Source organism: Somniosus microcephalus, chromosome 7, assembly GCF_052327205.1.
Source record: "Somniosus microcephalus isolate GS21.2 chromosome 7, FLI_Smic_1.0, whole genome shotgun sequence".
NCBI lineage: Eukaryota > Metazoa > Chordata > Chondrichthyes > Squaliformes > Somniosidae > Somniosus > Somniosus microcephalus.
The window spans coordinates 63679234-63702347 of NC_140993.1; the positions used below are offsets into that span (position 1 = coordinate 63679234).

The 23114-nt window shown below is 45.8% G+C and overlaps 1 protein-coding gene across 1 annotated transcript in view; it reads right to left on the reverse strand.

Annotated features, from left to right (window-relative positions):
* LOC147114664 (xin actin-binding repeat-containing protein 1-like) overlaps window positions 1–23114 on the reverse strand; it is a 64391-nt gene that overhangs the window by 26371 nt on the left and 14906 nt on the right. The gene's annotated exons all lie outside the window — the stretch shown is intronic.

The following is a 23114-nucleotide window of genomic DNA, read 5'->3' on the forward strand; positions in this document are numbered from 1 at the left end:
GCGACTAAAAGCTTGAAAAAGAGGTAAGTTTTAAGGAGGGTCTTAAAGGAGTAGAGAGAGGGGGGAGATGGAAAGGTTTTTGGGGGGGGGGAGGTGGGGGGAATTCCAGAGTTTAGGCCCATGACAGCTAAAGGCATGGCCGCTAATGGTGAGATGAAGGAAGTTGGGGATGCGCAAGAGTTCAGAGTTGGAGCAACGCAGACTCCCTGGAGGGTTGGGGGGTAGGAGAAGGTTATAGAGATAGGAAGGGGCGAGGCCATGGAAGGATTTGAACACAAGGATCAGAATTTTAAAATTGAGGCATTGGTGATATGGGAGCCAATGTAGAGATGATGGATAATAACTCCTTTTATTAGGTTATTTATACTTTTATTTATTTTCTCAGCTGTTTCTTATTCCTCCAGTCAGAGCACTTTGTACTCTCATTTCTGCTATAATCTGGTGTAGAATTGTGTCAATTCCAGTTGCCAGGACATGCTGAGAATGATGGGTAAATGATGCGATTAAGGACTTACAGTTATATTAATCGCCCCAGTGGCTCTGGGAGTAGAGCCTGCAGGTTGGTCAGCCATACAGTTTAGGGTGGCTCCAGGGTCAATCCCTGGTCTGTTAGCTGTTCTCATCAGGAGTAATACAGTTCACATCAAGTGTACTAGGAACAGAAATATCAGCCAGGGCTCCCATTCCTGATTGCTATCTAATGACTCCTGCTGGACAGGATCATGCTTGGTTCTGATACTCACTCAGTCAAATAGCCTGCCATCACTCACTGCAACACTCACATATGACAAATAGCCACACAAACAAGGTACTGGAGGGTCACTTGTACTTGTGGGACTGTATCTCAGTTTGCGCATTCAGGGGAAGAGGGAGAATTTGGAGAGAGAAAAAACTTCAAGTTAGGATGCTGAATAGAGAGCTTATTGAGATAATTCCTATTTTAAAAACTTAATCAGCAAGCGGTGAGTCACATTTAAACATTTGCGCCAGGACTGTAAAAGGATCTGCTTTCAAACTACTCACCCATCCCTTTCCATCAGTCCTGTACATTCAGAACCAGCCAAATTATATAAGGCAGCCCTGTTGGTAAATCTAGAACTCTGTCACCCACACACTCTCCCGTGCTAAGCCCATCTCACCTATCATACCTGCTTTTGCTGTCCTCCACTCTCTATCCATCCCCAATGCAATGATTTCAAAATCCTCATAAACAACTGAGGATCTCTCTATGGAGTTACTCTAGAAGCTCCTCCAGCCCTATGTCACAGCTAGCGCACTCTGCTCTTCTAAGTTTGAACTACTATACACTTCCCTCCTTAACCACCCCCCGCCACCCGCCCCCCCCGCCCCGCCCCCCACCCCTCCCCATTCAGACTTCAGCCATCACTCTCTGCTCTCTAGAAATCTCTTAATAAACCCATTCCCTTTGCTATCTCTCTTCCCACTTTCCTAGCTCCTCTAAACCTCTTTGATTTTGCATTTGGTCTCCTCCCCTAACTCCTCCTTCTAATTTTTGCTCAGTATCAGATTTTCTGCTCTCTTGTTAATCTTGCTACAGACGGAAGAACTTGTATTTATGTAGCACCCATCACATCCTCAGGATGCCCTAAAGCTCTTCGCAACCAACGAATTACTATTTAAAGTGTAGTCACTGTTATGTAGGCAAAGACACTAAATAAGTGTAAGTTCTTGGTGTTCTGTGACATTTGCTCAATTCAGTTAGTAACAAACTAGAAAAGACTGCAGAGCTTCAAAATATGGTTTGTATTCATCAGCACTTTTAGTACACAGCATGCAGCTGTCAATTACACCAAAATTTCCAGGTCAGAGGAAACATCAGCGAGCTTCCTATTGAGTTATGGCAATAGTGATACAATTTCTTTTTAAACTGTGACACAGTTGATTCCTGAATGTCTAGCTGAGTCATTGGCTTAACAGGTTTTATTTAACCCATGTAGACCCTTCATATCTGCAACATTCAATAGCAACGTACAAAGGAGAAATCAATTACTCCATTACTGATAATAGTTCCTCACCTCGTGTGAGAATGCCATCGCATAGGTGAGACTGCCTCTGACTATTGTGTCCTGGGCTTTGGCCTGTGTGACAGTAGATCTTCCTGTCCTGTCTCACACCTTACAGAACAACAGCCAGTACTTATACTGGCTAGCCTGCTGTATCTGTAATTATGTCGTAAAGTGCAGTTATAAAGTACATCTATGCGAAAGCGCTTTGGGCATGTGTCAGTGTAAAAAAAAAAGGGCAACATCACTTGAAAATACCAGAACAAGAGAAAGATTTGAAGCCCCCTTCCAAAGGCTAACTCATGCCTGTTCAAGCCTGCACCAACTGCATTATGGCTCCAGTCCGATACAAATCCCAGTTCTAAATGAGCCTATCGACCGCCAGATAACTTTTAAAATCTTTGTATGGAATCTTTCGAATCCTTAAAGTGATTGCTGCTGCCGTGCTCAGCTGACACTGAAAGGTTTCACGGGGAAGGGGCAGAAGGCAGCATATGAATCAAGGCTGGTCAGACTGAGCTCGGTCTACAGAATAGCAAGAGTCTGCTGACACTTCAATCAGCTGACGGATACTACTCTCAGATCAGGAACTGAAGTGTAATGCCAGCCATATTCCTTGATATACAACATACCATATAATACAAAAGCAAATATTACCATATAATACTACTGTTATTGTTAATGGTTATGCTTACGTGAGGATGAAATTGGTCTATGCCAATAGCACGAATTAGGCTCAGCGAAATCGGTATTGAAGTCAATGGTAAGAAAATTGGGCGCGGTGTAAAATAGGCTAGCGATTCACAATTGTACATTTCATGCTTTCGCTGAGCACCAATTTCATCCCCCATGTTCTGTTCTTCTGTGTGATAAACTCTGACTTAAATAGGGCTTTAAAAATTCTTCACAACTCACAAGAGGTACAGTGCTTACCAAAATCTTTCTCCTTGCTGTGTCGTCTTCTTTGTCTCTTTTTACAGAATCCCAGTTGAAAGGCTCAAGTCCTCAGTAGTTCTAACGGTGAGTGGAAGGTGTCCTGCTCCCAGCTGTGTCCGAGTCTCTTTCAGGCTCAGGGAAAATGCCGACAGCTGATTCTATCGCTGCTCTATGTTTGGGAGGATAAGCCGGCTCTATTTATAGGGCATTAGGAGCCTGGCTGCTCCAACAGGCTGAGTCAATCACTGGTTCCAGAAATCATCGGAGGACTCACGCTGTTGACATCCCTGCAAGCCGAGCATGCCGATGGCACCTGCTCACTGGGTTGAGCCCACGGAAGGAATGAGGTGCTCAGATGATGACTTGATAAACATGCGCCAATGACATCACAGTCATTAACGTTCGGTGTAGACACCATCACATGCCGATGACGGGAAGCGCACGGGCCAACAGAGAATCACCATGACACCAGCAGGACAACAGAGCCCAAATCCACTAAAACCCACCCCAAAGTTTTCCCGGCACATAAACCATCATATTAGACACCTTAAGGTAATTTTAAACCTACAGTTATATCTCCCAGATGTCTATTATTATTCTATATATATAAACCATCCGAACCCCTCAATTAGATTCCAGTCTGTAACTCACTCCTGGGTATCCATTATGTAAGATTCACAAAATTCAACAGATTCCCCAAAACCAAGAAGATTACCCTAAAGAAGGGATTTTTGGACTGTTAATAAACCATGCCAGAATGGTATAAGAATATTGGGCCTAAAAGGGGCTTAAAGTCAAAACCCCAGGATTTTAGTTATTTTAAAAAGGCATGTTCAAGCCTGTGAAAGGCTACGACAAAGGGATTGAGATAGGCCTCTGTAAAACGAACAGTTTGGATATTGGCATAAGCCAAACTGTCTGGGAACGTTCTGGGCTGTCTCAGTCATTTTACATAATGATAAAAGACCAGTGGAAGAGCCATTCCCACCAAAAACTACAGAGCCATCCAAAGTATGCATAATGCAGAACATGCCACTGACCAACAAAAGGGACCCTGACCCCAGCAGGAAAAGACAAATCTTACTAATCAAACTAGAGATTAAACAGTCATTTAAAGCCAATTTAGGTTTCGATGGACCATCCTGAAACTACTTCACACGTTCTTAAAACAACTTAAGATAGATGGGACCAGCTCGAAACCCGTAAAAGAATTCAAAAACTATTAATGTTAACGAGCCCGCCAAAAATGACAATGGGCCAGAGAAGATTTGGCAGGCAGATAAGCAAGGCCTCAAACGGTATAATTGGGGCCTGCTTTCTCAGTTGGTTAGCGAGTCAGTTTGTTCGGTCAAGGAGTTTGGTTCAGTACAGTCCAGAAAAAGAGAGCAGTTCGGTTTCGGTCCGTTCGATACAGCACGGCTCGTGTAGAAAAGAAGAAGACTTCAAAAGCCACGTCAAGTCACAAAAGTATCAGGAGTCCGAGCCAGGAGAAGACATCATCAAACGCCTCGCGGCAACCAAAGGCCCCAAGAAACAAACAACCAAAAATATTACCATCAACTAGGTAATACTGGGCCACCGCGACCGACAAGAAACCAACCTGGAAGAAACCGAAGATTCGCAAGTTTGTTTCCACTCTACAAACTATTCTGACTTACCCCTGGGTAAGATTTGATGGAAAGACTCTAAACCCTATTTCTGACCAAAAGAAATTGGGTACTTACCTGATAGATCCAATACGCAGCCGACCGCATCAGCTGACACGCGGAGACTGAAACAGCAACACAGGTGAAGTCTTCTACCGCGTCCGGGGTACGCCAGGCCCCAACCACCACATCTAGAGAACCTCAAAATCGCGAACCTCTACAACTGTCAAAAGAAGTTGTTTGGTGAGCATTATCCCTGGCCCTCTGGAGTCCAACTTAGTTAGTGTAGTGGGATTGGGAGGGGTGAAGTATTCTGTCTATTGTTAGTCTCCCTCGTATATTCCGAAGTGTTCCCCCTTTTCGAGTGATAAGATTGTTGTGTTGTGTATATTTTCTTGTCTCAAATAAAATCCAAGTTCTTTCACCAACTCAGTTGTCTGCTGCAATTTCATTACAACCCCCAAATAAGTCCCAGGTCTAGAACCAAGGGAGTGGGAGCGATTCGAACTGCTCATAAGTCAGAGGTGAAGCTGACCCCAAACACCACCCCCTACAATTATTCTATAAGGAAACTAATTGAACTGTTCAATTAGATTCCAACCTGAACCCCCAAAGATTTAAAGTCGTGGATTTTTTATTAAACTTTTAAAGTGTCCCTATTAGAAAGAGTTAGGGGCCACTATTTTTTCTTTCGAAGGGTCCTGACATCTTCCCCCTGGACTCTGCACAGCATATCACCATCTATGGCTTTGGGGGTGGCGGGGGGGATGGAGCAGACACCTGAAATGCGCTTATTGTGCCCACCACTGGCATGCAATGTAGGCAACCTACCCCTGGCCTCAACAAGTCTGTTGGGTTCAGTGATAGATGCTCCATTGGCATGTCCTGGCAGGCACATCCCAGCACTTAGACTGAGATGCGCCCTCCCCCCATGGATTTTTGGCCCCTATGTCATGATTTATCTGAGCTGCAATCCTACTCTTCAGCCCTTGTGTGGTCCACCTCTATTGACCTTGGCCAGTCATTCAGGTTCTTTTCTCCTCTGCTTGCCAATATTCTCCATCCCCTATTGTGACGAATCCAACTCCTTGCTGGGCTACGATTCCACGAGCGCTGGTCATCGTCCGGTACCTCATCCGAATGACCATCACTTGTGTGTCAGCTTTGATAATGTTTTTTTGACAGGCTATTCAGCTCATGGGACATCACAAGTTAGGGCAGACAAGTGGAAAAACGCTCGCGGATATTCACCCCATAATCTAGGTTGATATTTTACACAAGGGGTGCTGTGTGGTCAGAAGTGCTGTCTTTTGGATGGGACGTTAAATCAAAACCCCATCTATGTGCTGAGGTGGATGTAAAAGATCCAATGGTACTGTTTCAAAGAAGAGCTGGGATTCTCTCAGTAACTTGGTCAATATATATCCCTCAACTAACATCACTAAACGACAACAGATTCATTGATCCCTTTGCTGTTTGTGAGACCTTTCTGTGTGGACTTTGGTTGCCATGCTTGCCTGTATAAACCTGCCTTGTAACAACAGTAACTACACTTAGAAAGCAATTCATTGGCTCTAGAACATATTGAGGATGTGAAAGGTGCTATGCAAATACAAATCTTTTGTATTGTATTCTCGGCCAAAGCAACACTCCAAAAGCTCTGATTCCCCTGGGCTGCAGGGTGTGGATGAAAAACAACAGCTAGAATTCCGGTTCCTGATCATCAATCAGTGATTCCTGCTGTAAAGGACTTTATTGGGCTCCCATGTTGAACAGCCTGCTGAGACTCATGAGAAATGGCCACTTGGATGAGGCACTAGAGAGTGAGGAGTAATGACACAACTGTACGCCAACTTGGGTTGGCGGCTTCAGGAGAAGAGGAGCGAAAATATAGTGGGGACGGGATAACATTGGATTTCTACACATTCCGTAGAGCCACAAGCTCTCAATCAGGTGGGGAAGGTGGAAGCCTGTGAAAATGGCCGCACCAATCAGTAGGCTATAGGGATGCACAGGGTTATATTAGCATTTTAGTTTCCACATAAAATAATAGGATAACTGATGATGAAGCTGAATATCAAGACATCTGACTGCACAGAACATAATCTTGGAACATTTTGTCAGTGAAGAACTTAATATCGAACGCCTAAAGGAACGGCAGTGAGTGAGCAAAGCAGCAGTGTTAGGATGCAACGTGCCCAGTCTAATCTGAGGCACTGATTGAATGGCTTGACTCAAAATAACCTCACCACTCACTTGATGATTGACTGTACAAGAAAATCAAACAAATGGCTGTGTCATCGCTGACAGACCAGACTCACTTCATGCAGACGATCAGCATTAAAAGCATGAATGCTGGAAATCCAAATTATAATAGAAAATACTAGAAATGGACAGCAGGCCCATCAAAGATATCTTGCCAGTGCTCCTGCTGGATTCTCCCATTCATATTCCACCATTTTCTTTTCCATTTTGGAGGTATTTACAACAACAACTTGCAATTATAATGCCTTTACCGTAGTGAAACAACCCAAGGCGTTTCACAGCAGTGTTATCAAACAAAATTTGTCACCTGTTGAGTCTGTGTGTCCCAGTTATGCTTATGATCAATCACTGGACACAGACAACAAGAATAACTTTTAACAGGTCTTTACTATTCGGAGGTCAGGGCTGAACTGCCCAGCAAATCCCTACACAACACTTATATACCGGTGTGGTCACCACCGGTATTACAGTATACAGCAGCCAAGAGAAAGTAGTACATCTCTTAAGGTAGTTCTCTTAAGGTGGAACAGGTTACATACACCACAATCCTCCCTTTTTAGCTTAACAGTTATATCCCCATTTAACATAACATAATAACATATATATATATACAACTTCATGCAAAACAGTTCAAAGATTCAGTCTCTGAGGAGGCCTCCTGATTCGAGTTGGATAACGCCTTTCAGGGGTCTCTGATTCTCGTTGCTGGGGTGACTCATCTAGTTGGTCTCTTATGGATTGGACATCATCATCAGGTACATTCACTTCTGAGGTAGATGCTTCAGGTTCACTAACTTCTTCCACGGTTGTCTCTGCCGTAACCATGGGTTCGACCCTTGTTCTCGATTCTACCAGTTGGTCAGCATGACGCCGTATTACATTTTCACCAATATCTACCGTGTACATCAGGGGTCCTTGTCTGGCCCGAATTGTTCCAGATTGCCATTTCTCGTTTTTATAGTCCCGGGCTAACACTGGTTGTCCTATTTCAAAACTCCGAGTGGTCTTGTTATTTATATGCTGGAACTGTTTGTTTTCAACTTCCCTCCGCACATTTGGTTTTAACAAGTCCAACCTGGACCACAACCTCCTGTTATAGAACATCATGGCAGGACTTTGGTTTGTCACTGCATGAGTGGCGTTTCGATATGCCAGTAGGAATTTGTCCACCTTGTGTTGTAGTGGAATCTGATCTTCGCTCATGGCCTTTATTGCTTTTTTGAACGTTTGTACAAATCTCTCGGCCAACCCGTTTGTAGCCGGATGATATGGGGCAGAGGTATAATGTTTCACCCCATTCTTCTTCATGAATTTCTGGAATTCTTCTGACACGAACTGCGGTCCGTTGTCTGAACATATTTGTTCTGGCAATCCATTTCTTGCAAATATCGTTCTTAGCACCGCGATCGTCTTTTCCGAGGTAGTGGTAGTCATCTTAATCACTTCTGGCCATTTAGAATGTGCGTCCACCGCAATTAAAAACATGGAGTCCATGAATGGACCAGCAAAGTCAATATGTACTCATTGCCATGGGGTTGAAGGCCATTCCCATGGATGCAACGGTGCAATCGGAGGTGTGTTTTGCACTTTTTGGCACCCTGAGCAGCTTTTCGTCAGATCCTCTATCTGTTGGTCGATACCCGGCCACCACACATAAGCCCTAGCAAGGCTTTTCATCTTGACTCCCCCCAGATGACCTTCATGCAGTTCCTTTAGAACTCTCTCTCTTAACTTAGGAGGAATAATTACCCTTGTTCCATACATCACTGTTCCTTGACAGACGGACAGCTGTTCTCGTCTTGCTGAGAATGCCGGTAACAGTGGATCACCATGTGCTGGCCATCCCTTCACTGTCACTTCGTAGACCCGGGACAGTGTCGGGTCGTTCCTGGTTTCTCTTTCAATACTTGCATTGGTGACTGGTAAACATTCGATGATGGTCGAGTGAAATAACTCAACAGGGTCAACCGTCGGTGCCTCCTCCTCTGTAGGTAGTGGCAGGCGCGACAGCCCATCAGCATTACCATGCTGCTTTGTACCTTTGAATTCAATCTGATATTGATGTGCCCCTAGGAAAAGGGACCATCTCTGGAGTCTCTGTGCTGTCATCACCGAAACACCCTTCTTAGGGTTAAAAATGGATACCAACGGCTGGTGGTCTGTCAGAAGCGTAAACTTTTGGCCCTGCAGGTAATGATTAAACATCTTTACTCCCCACACAAGGCTGAGAGCCTCCCTATCTATCTGAGCATAATTGCGCTCCGCGGAGGTCAATGATCTGGATGCGAACGCGACTGGCCTCTCCAGGCCATTTGGCAACTTGTGTGAGAGTACTGCCCCAATACCATATGGAGAAGCATCACAAGCCAAACGAATAGGCAGCGTTGGGTTGAAGTGAGCCAACACTTCCTCTGAGATGATCAATGCCTTGCTTTTGCAAAAGGCCCTCTTACAGTCCTCGCTCCACTTCCATGGTACTCCCTTCTGCAAAAGAGCGTTCAGCGGGTGCAGCACCGTGGATAAATTTGGCAGAAACTTATGGTAATAGTTAATCAACCCTAGGAACGACCTCAACTGGGATACATTATCCGGAGCGGGAGCCTTCACAACAGCTTCGATCTTGTCAGGAGACTTATGAAGCCCCTCCTGGTCAATGACATGACCACAGTACGAGATCCGCTTCTGAAAAAACTCACATTTCTGGCGATTAACTCGAAGTCCATATTCTTTCAATCTGGTGAGCACCAGTTCCAAATTTGCAAGGTGTTCCTCGTCATCATCTCCTGTAATCAGAATATCGTCCAGGTAATGTGTGCCTGGAATTCCCTGTAATACCTGCTCCATGGCCCTCTGCCAAATTGCTGGAGCCGATGCCACTCCAAAAACCAGTCTATTATACCGGTACAAGCCTCTATGCGTGTTGATCATGAGATACTGGCGTGACTCTTCCTCAACTTCCATCTGTAAGTACGCCTGCGCCAGGTCTATCTTGGTGAAGTGTTTCCCGCCAGACAACGAAGCGAAGATATCCTCAATCCGCGGAAGCGGATACTGCACCGTGTGAAGCACCGGATTAACAGTGATCTTGAAATCTCCACAGATGCGAACCTTCCCCGGTTCCCCCGGCTTGTTGCTCGATGAACGCTTCATGACGGGAACAATGGGCGTGGCCCACTCACTCCAGTCTACCTTAGACAGTACTCCTGAACGTTCTAGCCCTTCCAGCTCAGCTTCCACAGCAGGTCGTATCGCATAAGGTAGCGGTCTGGCTTTGAAAAATTTCGGGTTTGCATGTTCTTCAACCTTGATGTTTGCCGTAATTCCTCTCAGTGTTCCCAGTCCCTGTTGGAACACCTCTTTAGCATCGTCCAATATTCTGGACAATCGTTTAGGTTTGACATCTTTTTTACCGGAATCTACCGTTAGTGCTTTTAAGGAATGCCAGTCCATATTTATTTTCCTAATCCACTCCCGTCCCAGTAGTGGTGGACCTCCCTCAGGTAGCACATATAAGTCCATTCCTCGGCTTTCTTTGCCCTTGTGGACCACCTTTACCTCTATCTTCCCGATGGGGTATACTCTTTGCCCCGTGTATGTTTTCAATACAATCTCCGTATCCCGTAGGGGAATATGTGGGAATAACCTTTTGTAATCTTGCTTATTCATGACCGTCAATGCCGATCCAGTGTCCAATTCCATCTTCACTTGGACTCCTGCTATCTGAAGTGTGACCCAAATTGTTTGGAGGTCTGCTTCCTTACCAACATTGTGTACTCTTAGACTACCCAGTTCATTACTGCTGGAGTCTGAATCTGACTTCTGTTCGTTCGAACTGTTCTCTGTCACCTTGTGTACCTTTCTGTACTTTTCCTGCGGTGGCTTTTTGTTGCTGGTCTTCTTTCCTGACCGGCATACTTTAGCTATGTGACCAAGCCTGCCACATTTTCTGCATTCCTGATTTTTGAACCAGCACTGGTTCTGATCGTGCGTTGTCTTTCCACAACGATAACATTGTACTGTACCCAAGACCATTTGATTGGTGCTGAGTTCCGGTGACCGTAGCTGCATTTCCGCCGTGCCTCTCGCTGCGGCTTCTTGCGATGCTGCAATAGTGACAGCTTTATCAAGCGTAAGATCATTCTCCTCAAGCAGTCGCTTTTGTGTTCCTTCTTTTAACAATCCACACACAAATTTATCTCTCAGCGCATCTGCTAGTCCTGTTCCAAACTGACAGTACTTTGATAGCTTACGCAGTTCAATTAAAAATTCAGCGTTGCTTTCGTCTTTCAGCTGCGTTCTTCTGTAAAATTTAAATCGTTCCGCTATCATCAGCGGCGTGGGGTTTAAATGATTTTTCAGGACAATAACAATATTCGCGAAAGTCTGATCTGCCGGTTTATTTGGTGATAGAAGGTGCTTCAATAGCCCGTATGTCTTCGCACCCATTGAGCTTAATAAGGTTAGTGCTTTCTCATCATCTGGTACCTATTTGCTTTACAATAAACCTCCATGCGTTCTACATACGTGGTCCAATCTTCGATATCGCTATCAAAGGTATTAATGTTCCCATGTTTAGGCATCCTTGCAAGTTTTTAAATTTTTCTTTTTCTCAAAATGGCGGCTTCCCGCGCTTGTCTTCTTCCCCCGCCTACTAAAATGGCGGCTTCCCGCGCTCGTCTTCTTCCCCCGCCGACTACAATGGCGGATTCCCGCGTTTGCCTTCTTCCCCCGCTGGCTGCAATGGCGTTTGCCGTGCTGCTGCCGTTCTCGCCTCCCCAGCGGTTCTCAATTCCCCGACGCTGCTTTGCCTCGCAGCCCCGCTTGCAGCCCGGTCCTTTACACCGGCTGCGTTTGAGTTCTCCGCAGCTCTCGTGCCTTAAGCTGCCCCAGTCGCTGCGCCTCTCAGCCTCGATTGCAGCCCGGCCCTTTTTACCGGCCGTGGTCGAGTTCTCCGCCCTTATTCCTCCGTTTTCCCTCCCCTACTCCACAGCCAACGCGGCCGACTTTCTGTTCGTGTCGCTGATCGGCTTACCCACCACCGTGGTAGAAGGGATGATCACTGTCTGTCACTGATGGAGGGCTTCGTGGTCAGGATTTTTCTTTTTAACCCGGGTTCTCGATGCCTCCCGTGCGATGGTGCTCAGCAGGATGATGAGGGCGGATGCCTCTTCTCGACGCCCGTTCTGAGGACGAAGCTGCCTTGGATGTAAAACTGCCGCAGGGTAAGATCGGACTCGTCGCCACTGTTGAGTCTGTGTGTCCCAGTTATGCTTATGATCAATCACTGGACACAGACAACAAGAATAACTTTTAACAGGTCTTTACTATTCGGAGGTCAGGGCTGAACTGCCCAGCAAATCCCTACACACTTATATACCGGTGTGGTCACCACCGGTATTACAGTATACAGCAGCCAAGAGAAAGTAGTACATCTCTTAAGGTAGTTCTCTTAAGGTGGAACAGGTTACATACACTGTAGTGTCCGTGTGTAGATAAAGACACTGAAGACAGGAGTTGGTTCATAGGTATTTACTAAGCAAGTCGGGGGGGGGGGGGTTTCTAAAGAATATACACAATACACAACCTTATATAGCCCAAGTGGCAATTACCGGCATTACGCACACCTGGGGCTCTTAAAGGCACATACACCATAATTGCTCTTAAAGGCACATACACCACAATTCCTCCCCTTCTAGCTAACTAGTACATCATATTTTAAGTAATTATTAATTACATGTTATATGCAAAATAATATACATTGCTGTATTAATTAATTATAAGTTAGTCTCTCAGGGGGCTTCCTGACTCGGTCCGGATAACGCCTCGGGGGTGTAGTAGTTTCTGGTGGTGTAGTAGGTTCTTCTGGCAAGGCTGATTCGGCTTGAAGGCCAGTGTCGGGTTCATCGGGCTCCAGTATCACCGGATCGGAGGTAGATATGGGTATCTCTACTTCATCGTTAGATGTATAGAGTGGTGGTGTAGGTTGTCCCTTTTCGGATGACTTGATGATTTGGTCAGCATGGCGCCTTATTATGCTGTCTCCGATGTCCACGGTATACATCAGTGGTCCTAATCGTGTGCAGATAGTTCCAGGCTGCCATTTCTCGGTACGGTAGTCCCGGGCCAAAACCGGTTGGCCTATCTGGAAGGCCCTAGTTGGCCTTTCATTCATGCCCTGAAACTGTCGGTTCTCCACGTCCCTTCGGATGTTGGGCTTGACCAAATCCAGCCGGCATCTTAGGTTTCTATTGTAGAACATCATGGCGGGAGTTTGGTTAGTAACCATATGCGTTGCATTCCTATATGCAAATAAGAAGTTATCCACCTTGCGCTGAAGTTTTATGTCTTCATTACCCATGGCCTTGATGGCCTTCTTGAAGGTCTGGACAAACCTTTCAGCCAATCCATTGGTGGCGGGATGGTATGGGGCGGACGTGTAGTGCTTTACCCCATTGTTCTTTAAGAACTTTCTGAATTCTTCGGACACAAATTGCGGTCCATTATCAGAACATATCTGCTCCGGCAGCCCATTCCTGGCAAATATGGTCCTTAATACTGTGATGGTTTTTTCCGTGGTGGTGGAGGACATCTTTATTACCTCCGGCCACTTGGAGTGTGCATCAACTGCGATTAAGAACATTGAGTCCATAAATGGACCAGCAAAGTCGATGTGCACCCTTTGCCAAGGAGATGAGGGCCACTCCCATGGATGTAGAGGGGCCTGTGGTGGAGCATTTTGGACCTTCTGGCATCCTAGGCAGCTCTTGGTCATGTCTTCGATGTCTCCATCGATACCTGGCCACCATACAAACGCCCTAGCTAGGTTCTTCATTTTCACTCCACCCAGATGCCCCTCGTGAAGCTCCTTTAGCACTTTATCCTGGAGTTTGGGTGGAATCACCACTCTGGATCCACACATCAAGGTTCCTCGGCACACTGACAGCTGCTCTCTTCTTTGTGAGAATGCTGGCAACAGTGGTTCGCCATGTGCTGGCCATCCCTTCACTGTTAAATCGTAGACCCGTGAGAGAGTAGGGTCATTTCTTGTCTCCCTTTCAATGGCAGAATTTGTCACCGGTAGACATTCCACTATGGTAGAGTGGAATATCTCTACTGGGTCTACTGTAGGTGCCTCTTCTATCGTTGGCAACGGTAGGCGTGATAAACCATCAGCATTCCCATGCTGTTTTGACCCTTTGTATTCAATGTTGTATTGGTGTGCCCCTAGAAAAAGGGACCACCTCTGTAGTCTTTGTGCCGTCATAATGGGGACACCTTTTTTAGGGTTGAATATGGAGATGAGGGGTTGATGGTCAGTCAGCAAGGTAATTTTTTGTCCGTGTAGGTAATGGTTGAATTTCTTCACTCCCCATACCAGGCTGAGTGCTTCCCTGTCTATCTGGGCATAGTTACGCTCAGCTGAGTTCAATGAGCGTGACGCAAAAGCTATCGGCCGTTCCGAGCCATCAGGGAATCTATGGGACAATACCGCTCCTATGCCGTAAGGGGATGCATCGCACGCCAGTCTGATTGGTAGTGATGGGTTGTAATGAGCCAAAATTTTCTCGGATGTGATTAAGTCTTTACATTTATGGAAGGCACGTTTACAGTCTTCGTTCCATTTCCAAATCACTCCTGTCTGTAGAAGATCATTAAGAGGGTGTAGAATAGTTGATAAGTTCGGTAAAAATTTATGATAGTAATTTATTAATCCCAGGAATGACCTTAATTGTGAAACATTTTCAGGTGCTGGGGCTTTTATAACTGCTTCAATTTTTTCAGGTGACTTATGCAACCCTTCCTTATTAATTATGTGGCCACAATATGATATCTGATTTTGGAAAAATTCGCATTTGGGGCGATTTGCTCGTAGGCCCCGTTCTTTCAGCCTAGTGAGCACCTGCTCCAAATTGGCAAGGTGCTCGTTGTCGTTTTCTCCTGTTATAAGGATGTCGTCTAGGTAGCATTGAGTCCCCGGAATCCCTTGCAGGACTTGCTCCATAGCTCTTTGCCAGATAGCTGGAGCTGATGCTATTCCAAAAACCAGTCGATTGTACTGGTACAGGCCTTTGTGTGTGTTTATTGTGAGATACTTTTTAGAGGTCTCCTCAACCTCCATCTGTAGATATGCCTGTGCCAAGTCAATTTTTGTGAAACGTTTCCCTCCGGATAGTGAGGCGAAAATATCTTCTATCCTCGGAAGAGGATACTGTACCGTGTGAAGGACCAGGTTTACAGCCACCTTAAAGTCCCCACAGATGCGAATTTTTTTCTGTTCCTCAGAGTTATTTTTCAATGTTTTTTTCATGACTGGAACGATGGGTGTTGCCCATTCGCTCCAATCTATTTTGGATAATACGCCTGCCTTTTCCAAATTCTTCAGCTCTGCCTCGACTGCCGGACGTATTGCGTATGGCACCGGCCTTGCCTTAAAAAATTTTGGAATTGCTTTATCTTCCACTTTTATTGAGGCGGTGATGCCTTTCAAGGTTCCTAGTTTCTCTTGAAACACTTCTTTGGCGTTGGCCAAGATGTCTTTTAATCGTTCAGGTATGATGTCATCATTGTTTTTTTCCTTACTGGTCACCGTCAGTGCCTGAATGGAGTGCCAGTCTAAACGTATCTTCCTTATCCATTCACGTCCCAACAACGGTGGACCACCATCTTGTAGAATGTATAAATACAACTTTTGTATTTCTTTGCCGTTGTATACCACAGGCACCCTTATTTTTCCTTTGGGGTAGACTTTCTGCCCCGTATATGTTTTTAAGATAATGGATGTGTCTTTTAGAGGTATATGCGAAAATAGCCTCTCGTAATCTCGTCGATTTATTACGGTTAGAGCTGATCCTGTATCTAGCTCCATTTTAACTGGGGACCCTGCTATTGTGAGGGTAACCCAAATGGTTTGGTAATCCTCTTTGGCAAGTACATTATGTAATTTGAGACAGCTTAGTCTCTTGTTTCCGGAGTCGCTATCGCTATTCTGGTCTTCGGAGCTACTGTCCGTCATCATTTGTACCTTCGTGTACTTTTCTTTATTGATTTTTTGTTTTCTGTCAGTGGATTTATTTTGTCCAGATTGGCATACCCGTGCAATGTGTCCAATCTTACCACATTGCCTGCATGCTTTGCCCTTGAACTAGCAGTCCCTCTGGTTATGGGTGGATCTGCCGCAGCGATAACATCTTCCGAACTCCTGTGTCATTTTATGGGTGCCGAAGTCCTGTATCTCTTGTTGTATCTCTGCAGCTCCTTTTGCTGCTGCTTCGTATGATACAGCCATACTGAAAGCTTTGTCCAATGTTAAATCTTTTTCAGAAAGCAGTCTTTTTTGTGTTCCTTCACTTAAGAGACCGCAAACAAATTTGTCTCGAAGATAATCCGATAGTCCTGCTCCGAATTGGCAGTACTTTGATAGCTTTCTTAATTCGGTTAGGTAATGAGCGTTACTTTCACTCGTGTTGATTTCTCTTGAAGAACTTGAATCGTTCCGCTATCAGCAGCGGTGTTGGGTTTAAATGCTCCTGCAGGGTATCAACAATTTCTTTAAAAGTCTTGTCCTTTGGTTTGGCTGGAGTGATTACATTTCGTAACAGCCCGTATGTCTTCGCGCCCATTAAGTTCAGAAGTACTGAAGCTTTTATTTCATCTGTTATTCCATTTGCAGTGCAATAAACCTCTACTCTTTCCACGTATGTGGTCCAATCTTCTATTTCGCCATCAAAAGCCTCAATATTACCAGATTTAGGCATTTCAGAAAAGATATGGCGCTTCCCGCGCTTTTTTTTTTCTCTCTGTAGCAACGATATGGCGCTTCCCGCGCTTTCCCGCCGCTGCTACCGATAACAACGCTGTTTTACTGTGGTTTCCGTTTATTCACTGTTGGAGACTCGTTCCCGACGGAGGTCTAAACGCTGACCTGCTTGCCGCGCCGGCCGTCTCTCGAGTGCACCCTCCCAGTCCGTTATTGCTTGCCTCCGATTTCGCTGCCTGTCTCAGCCGTAGAGCCCGCCGCTGGAGCTCCAGCCTGACGCCCAGGAAGGATTAGCGCAGTGCCTGTCACCAGCTTGGCCAGCTGGTGAAACCACAGTTTCTCTTACTTCCTTGAGTCTTCTGGACGCTGGAGGAATCGATGTCCTTGAGGTGCTGCCGAATTGCAGGTAAGTCCGTTTCCACTTCATCGCCACTGTAGTGTACGTGTGTAGATAAAGACACTGAAGACAGGAGTTGGTTCATAGGTATTTACTAAGCAAGTCTGGGGGGGGGGGGTTTCTAAAGGATATACACAATACACAGGCTTATATAGCCCAAGTGGCAATTACCGGCATTACGCACACCTGGGGCTCTTAAAGGCACATACACCATAATTGCTCTTAAAGGCACATACACCACATCACCGAGCCCCACAAGAAGATATTAGGGTTAGTGAGGTAGGTTTTAAGGAGATTTCTAAAGAAGGAGAGAGAGATAGAGAGGTGCAGAGCTTTAGGGAGGAAATTCCACAGCTTCGCGCGGCAATTTGCCAACAGTACTCCAAGTGCCACTGGTGCTCTACAATATGACAATAGCGACAGCAGCATCTTTTATTTATATGGCACCTTTAACATAAAAAATGTCCCAAGGCGTGACACAGAAGTGTAGTCAGACTAAAATGGATGCCCAGCCAACAAAGAGGTGTCAGGAGTGGTGATCAAAAGCTTGATCAAAGAGGTGGAGTTTAAGGAGTGTCTTAAAGGAGGAGAGTCTCGCAGGGGTTTAGGGAGGGAATTCCAAAACGTAGGGCCTAGACAGCCGATGGCATGGCCGCCAATGGTAAATTAAGGGAGTGGAAGATGCACAGGAGGCCAGAGACCATCTTCCAAGAGATTGAAGATGTACATATACAAAAGACAAATGTCCGGTCCAGGTCACAGGAGGGTATTAAAGTTACAGCCCCGAGTTATACTATCATGCAAGTTGATAGGGGCAGTGCGAGCAACTCCCATAAAAGTGAGATGCCTGACCCATTGGACCAGAAAAGGTATCCAAAGTAGATCTGAATTTGTAACACATACACAGCACTTGATCTAGGATGACATTACACTGAGGGAGCGCTGCATTGTCGGAGGTGTCATCTGTCAGATTTTGTAGTGTAGGTAAATGAAACAGCCAAATTACGCACAGCAAGGTCCCACTAACAGCAATAATAGAAATGACCAGATAATCATAGGCAGGGTGATGCCTGTTAAGGGACAAATAATGACCATACCACTGAGAAAACTCCCCTGTTCTTCCTCAAATAGAACTATAGAATCTTTAATGTCTACCTCGGAGAACAGAAAGGACCTCAGCTATACATCTCATCCAAAAGATGGCACCTCGAACAGTACAACACTCCCTTGCTAGTGCATTGAAGTGTCAGCATGGATTGCGTACTCAAGCCCTGGAGTATGTCTTGAACTGACAACCTTCTAACTCAGAGTCGAGACACTATTGAGGCATGCTAAGCAATGGCAAGTACAGGGATAATTTTCCCTGGTGAGGAGCCTGACATCAGTCACGCTGAGGGGGAAATCTCAGGTGCACTGCTTACAATTTTCCTTCCATAATCTCCTGATATGGGCAGCTGGTGGGCAATGTTCTCTCTCATTTTTTTTCGGGCCGCATGGCCCCTTTAACAGGCTGCACAGCCCATTCAAAATTCTGCACATGCGCGGTTTTTCCTTTTAAAAGGCGGTGCGCAGGCTACGCAGGTCCTCTGGAGTGCTGCGCGGCCATGCGGCTTAAAGGGAACATTGCTGGTGGGCAATACTCTGCACTGCAGGGCAAACTTGAAAATCGGGCATGTAACATTGGGTGAGTAATTCAATGCTTCTTCGACAGCACCTCCCAAACCCTAGAAGGGCTAGGACAGTAGGTGCATGGAAATACCATTACTTTCAAGTTACCCTTCAAGTCACACACCATCCTGACTTGGACATTATTGTCGCTGGGTCAAAATCCTGGAACTCCCTCCCTAATAGCACTGTGGGAGCACCTTCACCACATGGACTGCAGCAGTTGAAGAAGAAAGCCCACCACCGCCTTCACAAGGGCAACTAAGGAAGGGCAATAAATGCGGCCTTGCCAGCGATGCTTACATCCTGAGAATGAATTTTTACAAAATAACAGGCAGTGGAATTGTAAATATGTTCTTTGTAAATGTTTCACATGTAGTGCAGATTAGAAAATCTTCCTCTGTAAAGTTTACAAACATTATCAAGAAAGACACCTTTTCTCCTGCATTCTAAGAGACAGCAGTTGAAAGCTGGTATATTCTCATGAGTCAGTTTCCCAATCAGCCAGTAGTGAGGAATAGCTTCCTATAATACTAACTGACATCTGATCAACATTCCTCACAACAGACTATGCATTGGAGCAAATTGCTTCATGGTTGAAACAAAATCAGATACAGAGCCAAGAGCTATCAGATTTTATAACTCAACATTTTAGCTCTTCTGTCATGGATTAGTCAGTTCATTTAGTAGTTTATGTGAGTTAATGTTTCATCTCATATCCAATGAGCACAATGCTGCTAAATAAGGAAAGACTTTTCACTTCAAAGCTCTCAAATTTAGTATGGTAGGAAGACTGTGAAGACAGAGTATTGGGAAAAAGAGTAGTATTGGTGTTTTCTTTAAATGGAGCAGCCTGGTTCAAAGTTCAAATTCCATAGGGCAGAACAACTCTAAAGTAGAAGAATGTAGTAGGGAAGATGAGGGCAATAAAGAATTAATAGGCACTATAACACCAAATTTATTTTGATTGTATGAGAAATGGAAAGACTGAGGGAGATAAGGAGTTCCACACTTTTGAGATCCCTGTGAAGAAAGAGTTTGAGTAGGAGATGGTGCAATGTGTCTTGAGTTCAACATAATGTAAGATGCAAACAGGAGCAAGAGGATGTAGGACAATGTACAGTAATAAGGGAACAACAATGCGGTAGAAATTTCTTATCTCTGTGCCTGGTTTCCGGCCAGAAATCGGGGCAAAAATGACCACTTTCACAGGGCTAGGGCCTGCACGCAAAGCACGCCTGAAAAACCTCTGACGCTATATTGGCTTCCTGCACCTGCCTCCAAACCCAGCGAAAATGCCTGTCATGCACAAATGGGTCAGAGATTTGATATCACGGGTCTCTACCCTATTTCCAATCCATTGCACCCCATAAATTGGCACACAGGTCTCGTTACCAGATCTCATTGCCAATCCTGTTTTTTGTGAGTTAGCACTCAATGAAGTACAAAATTGCCCTAGGTTTGACCGAGAGTATTAAGAAGCTTGTGAGCATTCAGAGTGAGTGATCACTGAGTGTATTTGGGAACAGTCACTGGTGAGTAAGCAGGGAACTAATAGCTACACAGGCTCATATCTATGATCTCATCAGCTATAAGCTGAGACAGCTCTAAATTCTATCAAATGTTTTAAAGCTCCAGGACCCAGTAGTCTTGTATAAACAGCGGGTTTTTTTTCAAACTAATTTAGTGTTAGAAAGTAAAGAAACCGTAGCCTAGAAATAACTGTTGCCAAAATAAGTGGATGGATACTTAATGTGTTCATACAATATTTCTCTGTCTGCTAGCAAGCATCATCAGGTTTATTTTAAAAAGAGTTAACGCCTCTGTTAAAATAGCAGATGACGAAGCATCACATGATCACATTAAGGCTGGCATCTTCACCAGTAATTTCTCGGCTCCTGTTTCTGATATATCCACAACCTATAGGGCTCTATTACTGTGCTGAAATTTACCGCTAGCTCTCTTATTGCAAATGTTCCCTCATCCTCCTTTACCCCAATATTACAAGTGTAACACAATATCAGGTGAATCATATTCACTGAGACAAAGGACTGAATTTTCCAGCGGGTCAGTGGGCGTGATCGGTGGCGGGTCGGGTGGGAAAGAGTATTTTCCCCCCAGCGGGTCGGGACCCCACTGTGAACCTGCCACCACGCGCCTTTCCCTGATGTCGGGTCTGTCAGTGCTGAGCAGACCCGACATGCATTGGTGGATTCACAGCGGGGGACCCAATTCAAGTAATTAGTGGCTTGTTTCGAGCCACTTAAAAATGAATTTCAGCTCACCTTCTGCATTTGACAGTTCGCCCATGGAGTCCACGCTGGTTGGGGACAACGTCTGTCAAGCTGAGGTGGGAGTTCAGTGGCCATTGAATCAGCTGTGAAGTTGACAGCTTCAAATGTACAGTAAAACTCCCATCTTACAGAGATATCTTCCCTCAGCTACAAACTCTTCCTCGCTTCATTTCCACAACAGATTCTGACCTCATTCCCTCTCTCACCATTGACAGATTGCTTCTATCATCTCTACTTCACCTGCCATCTATTCCATCAGCATGGGTGCCATTTATAATCTCTCACCTTGGTCCTCAGAATCTAACCACGATCAGCCCTAACACCAGCAGCATCAGGCACACCAGCAGCACCAACAACAACACCAAACTTCTCCGCAATCACTTGATGCTGCACAGGACAGAGGGCATCAGCACCCGAACACGTTGCTGCCCGAGAGGCTAGGGATGACCTCACCATGGCCAGATTTAATTCACTTTACGCTGTACACTCTGGCTGCCACATGATGCGCCAGGTTGGCACCACCCCACATCAACACCATAAAGCATCCCTACAATGCCCAAACCATTCCTTTCACACTCATGACCATTGCTGGTGGTACCACTATGTCTCACCATTCACTGCAACTCACTAAGCTACTTCCAAAGGTGCACACAAATCTGTCCAAGAATGCAAAGTGTTCAAAATAAAGGTTTCAATGTTTGACAGCACATTAACAGAAACTTTACATGAACATTGCATAAAATACCCAAGTGCCTACCCTTGTGTCTTGTTAGTCGGTATGATTGCACTAGGATGAGGGTGAGTGTGAAGGGTGGCTAGTGAAGTGGGGATGTGATAATATAGATAGAGAGGGATGGGTGGAGGTGCAAGCTAAGTTGGTGTGAGTAAGGATGCGCAGGAGTAGGGTAGGGAAGGCAGAGTGATGGGAATGTACTGAGAGGCACAGCAGGATGAGGTTGAGTGTGGCTTTATACTATTGTAAAGTTTCTGTTAATGTGGTGTCAAACATTGAAACCTTTACTTTCAACACTGCATGTGTTGGACAGATTTTTTGCGCCCAGGAGGCGTAAAGCAACTCGCGCCCGGGCGCGGCGCCACCAACGCCTCCGGCGAAATTCAGCGGGAGGTTAGTGGTGGCGGTACGTCATCGCCATGCGCAGCACCCCGCTCGCGCCCCGTCGTGATCTTTGGTGGCGCCCCCTAACTTACCACTGGACACTTTGTCCGATGGGGCCAGGTGGGCCTACCTGTGGCCAAGCGCGGCAGTAATTAAAGGTGAGGTGCCGGGCGGCCATTTTTATTGTTGGCCACCTGCCAGCACCTGCTCCCTCTGCTGTCCCCGGCCTCCTCTGAAGCCCCCCAATGGAGTGCCGGCTGTGCTCCATGAGCCCGGCATTTCTCTTTCCGGCACTCCAATCCCTGTTGGCCCAGCTAAGTCCCATGTCATGCTGCTCAAGGCCCCTCCCCTTTAAGAAGGGGAAGAAGGCCTGCAGTACTGCGGCACGACGTGTCACAGCGCATGGTGCTGTGGCATGTAGCGCCGCGATATTCCCTTGCAGTGCCCCAAGAGGGAGGCGGGGCACTTCCAGCAGCACCCCGCTTCCCTCTTGGGGCACTACCGATGAATTTCGGGTGTGGGGGGGGGCGCTCATTTTTTTGGGGCGCTAAAAGTAGCGCTCCGGCGAAGTTAGCGCCCCAAAGGGGGCACGACACAATTTTTCCCCCTTAAATTTTGTTTATGTCATAAGATTACAAGATAGATACAGATGAGTAAGGCTCTTCAATAAAAAAAGGCAGGGTTACCCCATCACAGTATCCAATTGTCTCTTAATTAGAGTCGTAGAGTTATACAGCACAGAAAGAGGCCCTTCGGCCCATCGTGTCTGCGCCGGCCTTCAAACCCTATCTATTCTAATCCCATTTTCCAGCACTTGGTCCGTAGCCTTGTATGCTATGGCGTTTCAAGTGCTCATCCAAATGCTTCTTGAATGTTGTGAGGGTTCCTGCCTCTACCACCCTTTCAGGCAGTGAGTTCCAGATTCCAACCACCCTCTGGGTGAAAATGTTTTTCCTCAAATCCCCTCTAAACCTCCTGCCCCTTACCTTGAAACTATGCCCCCTGGTTATTGA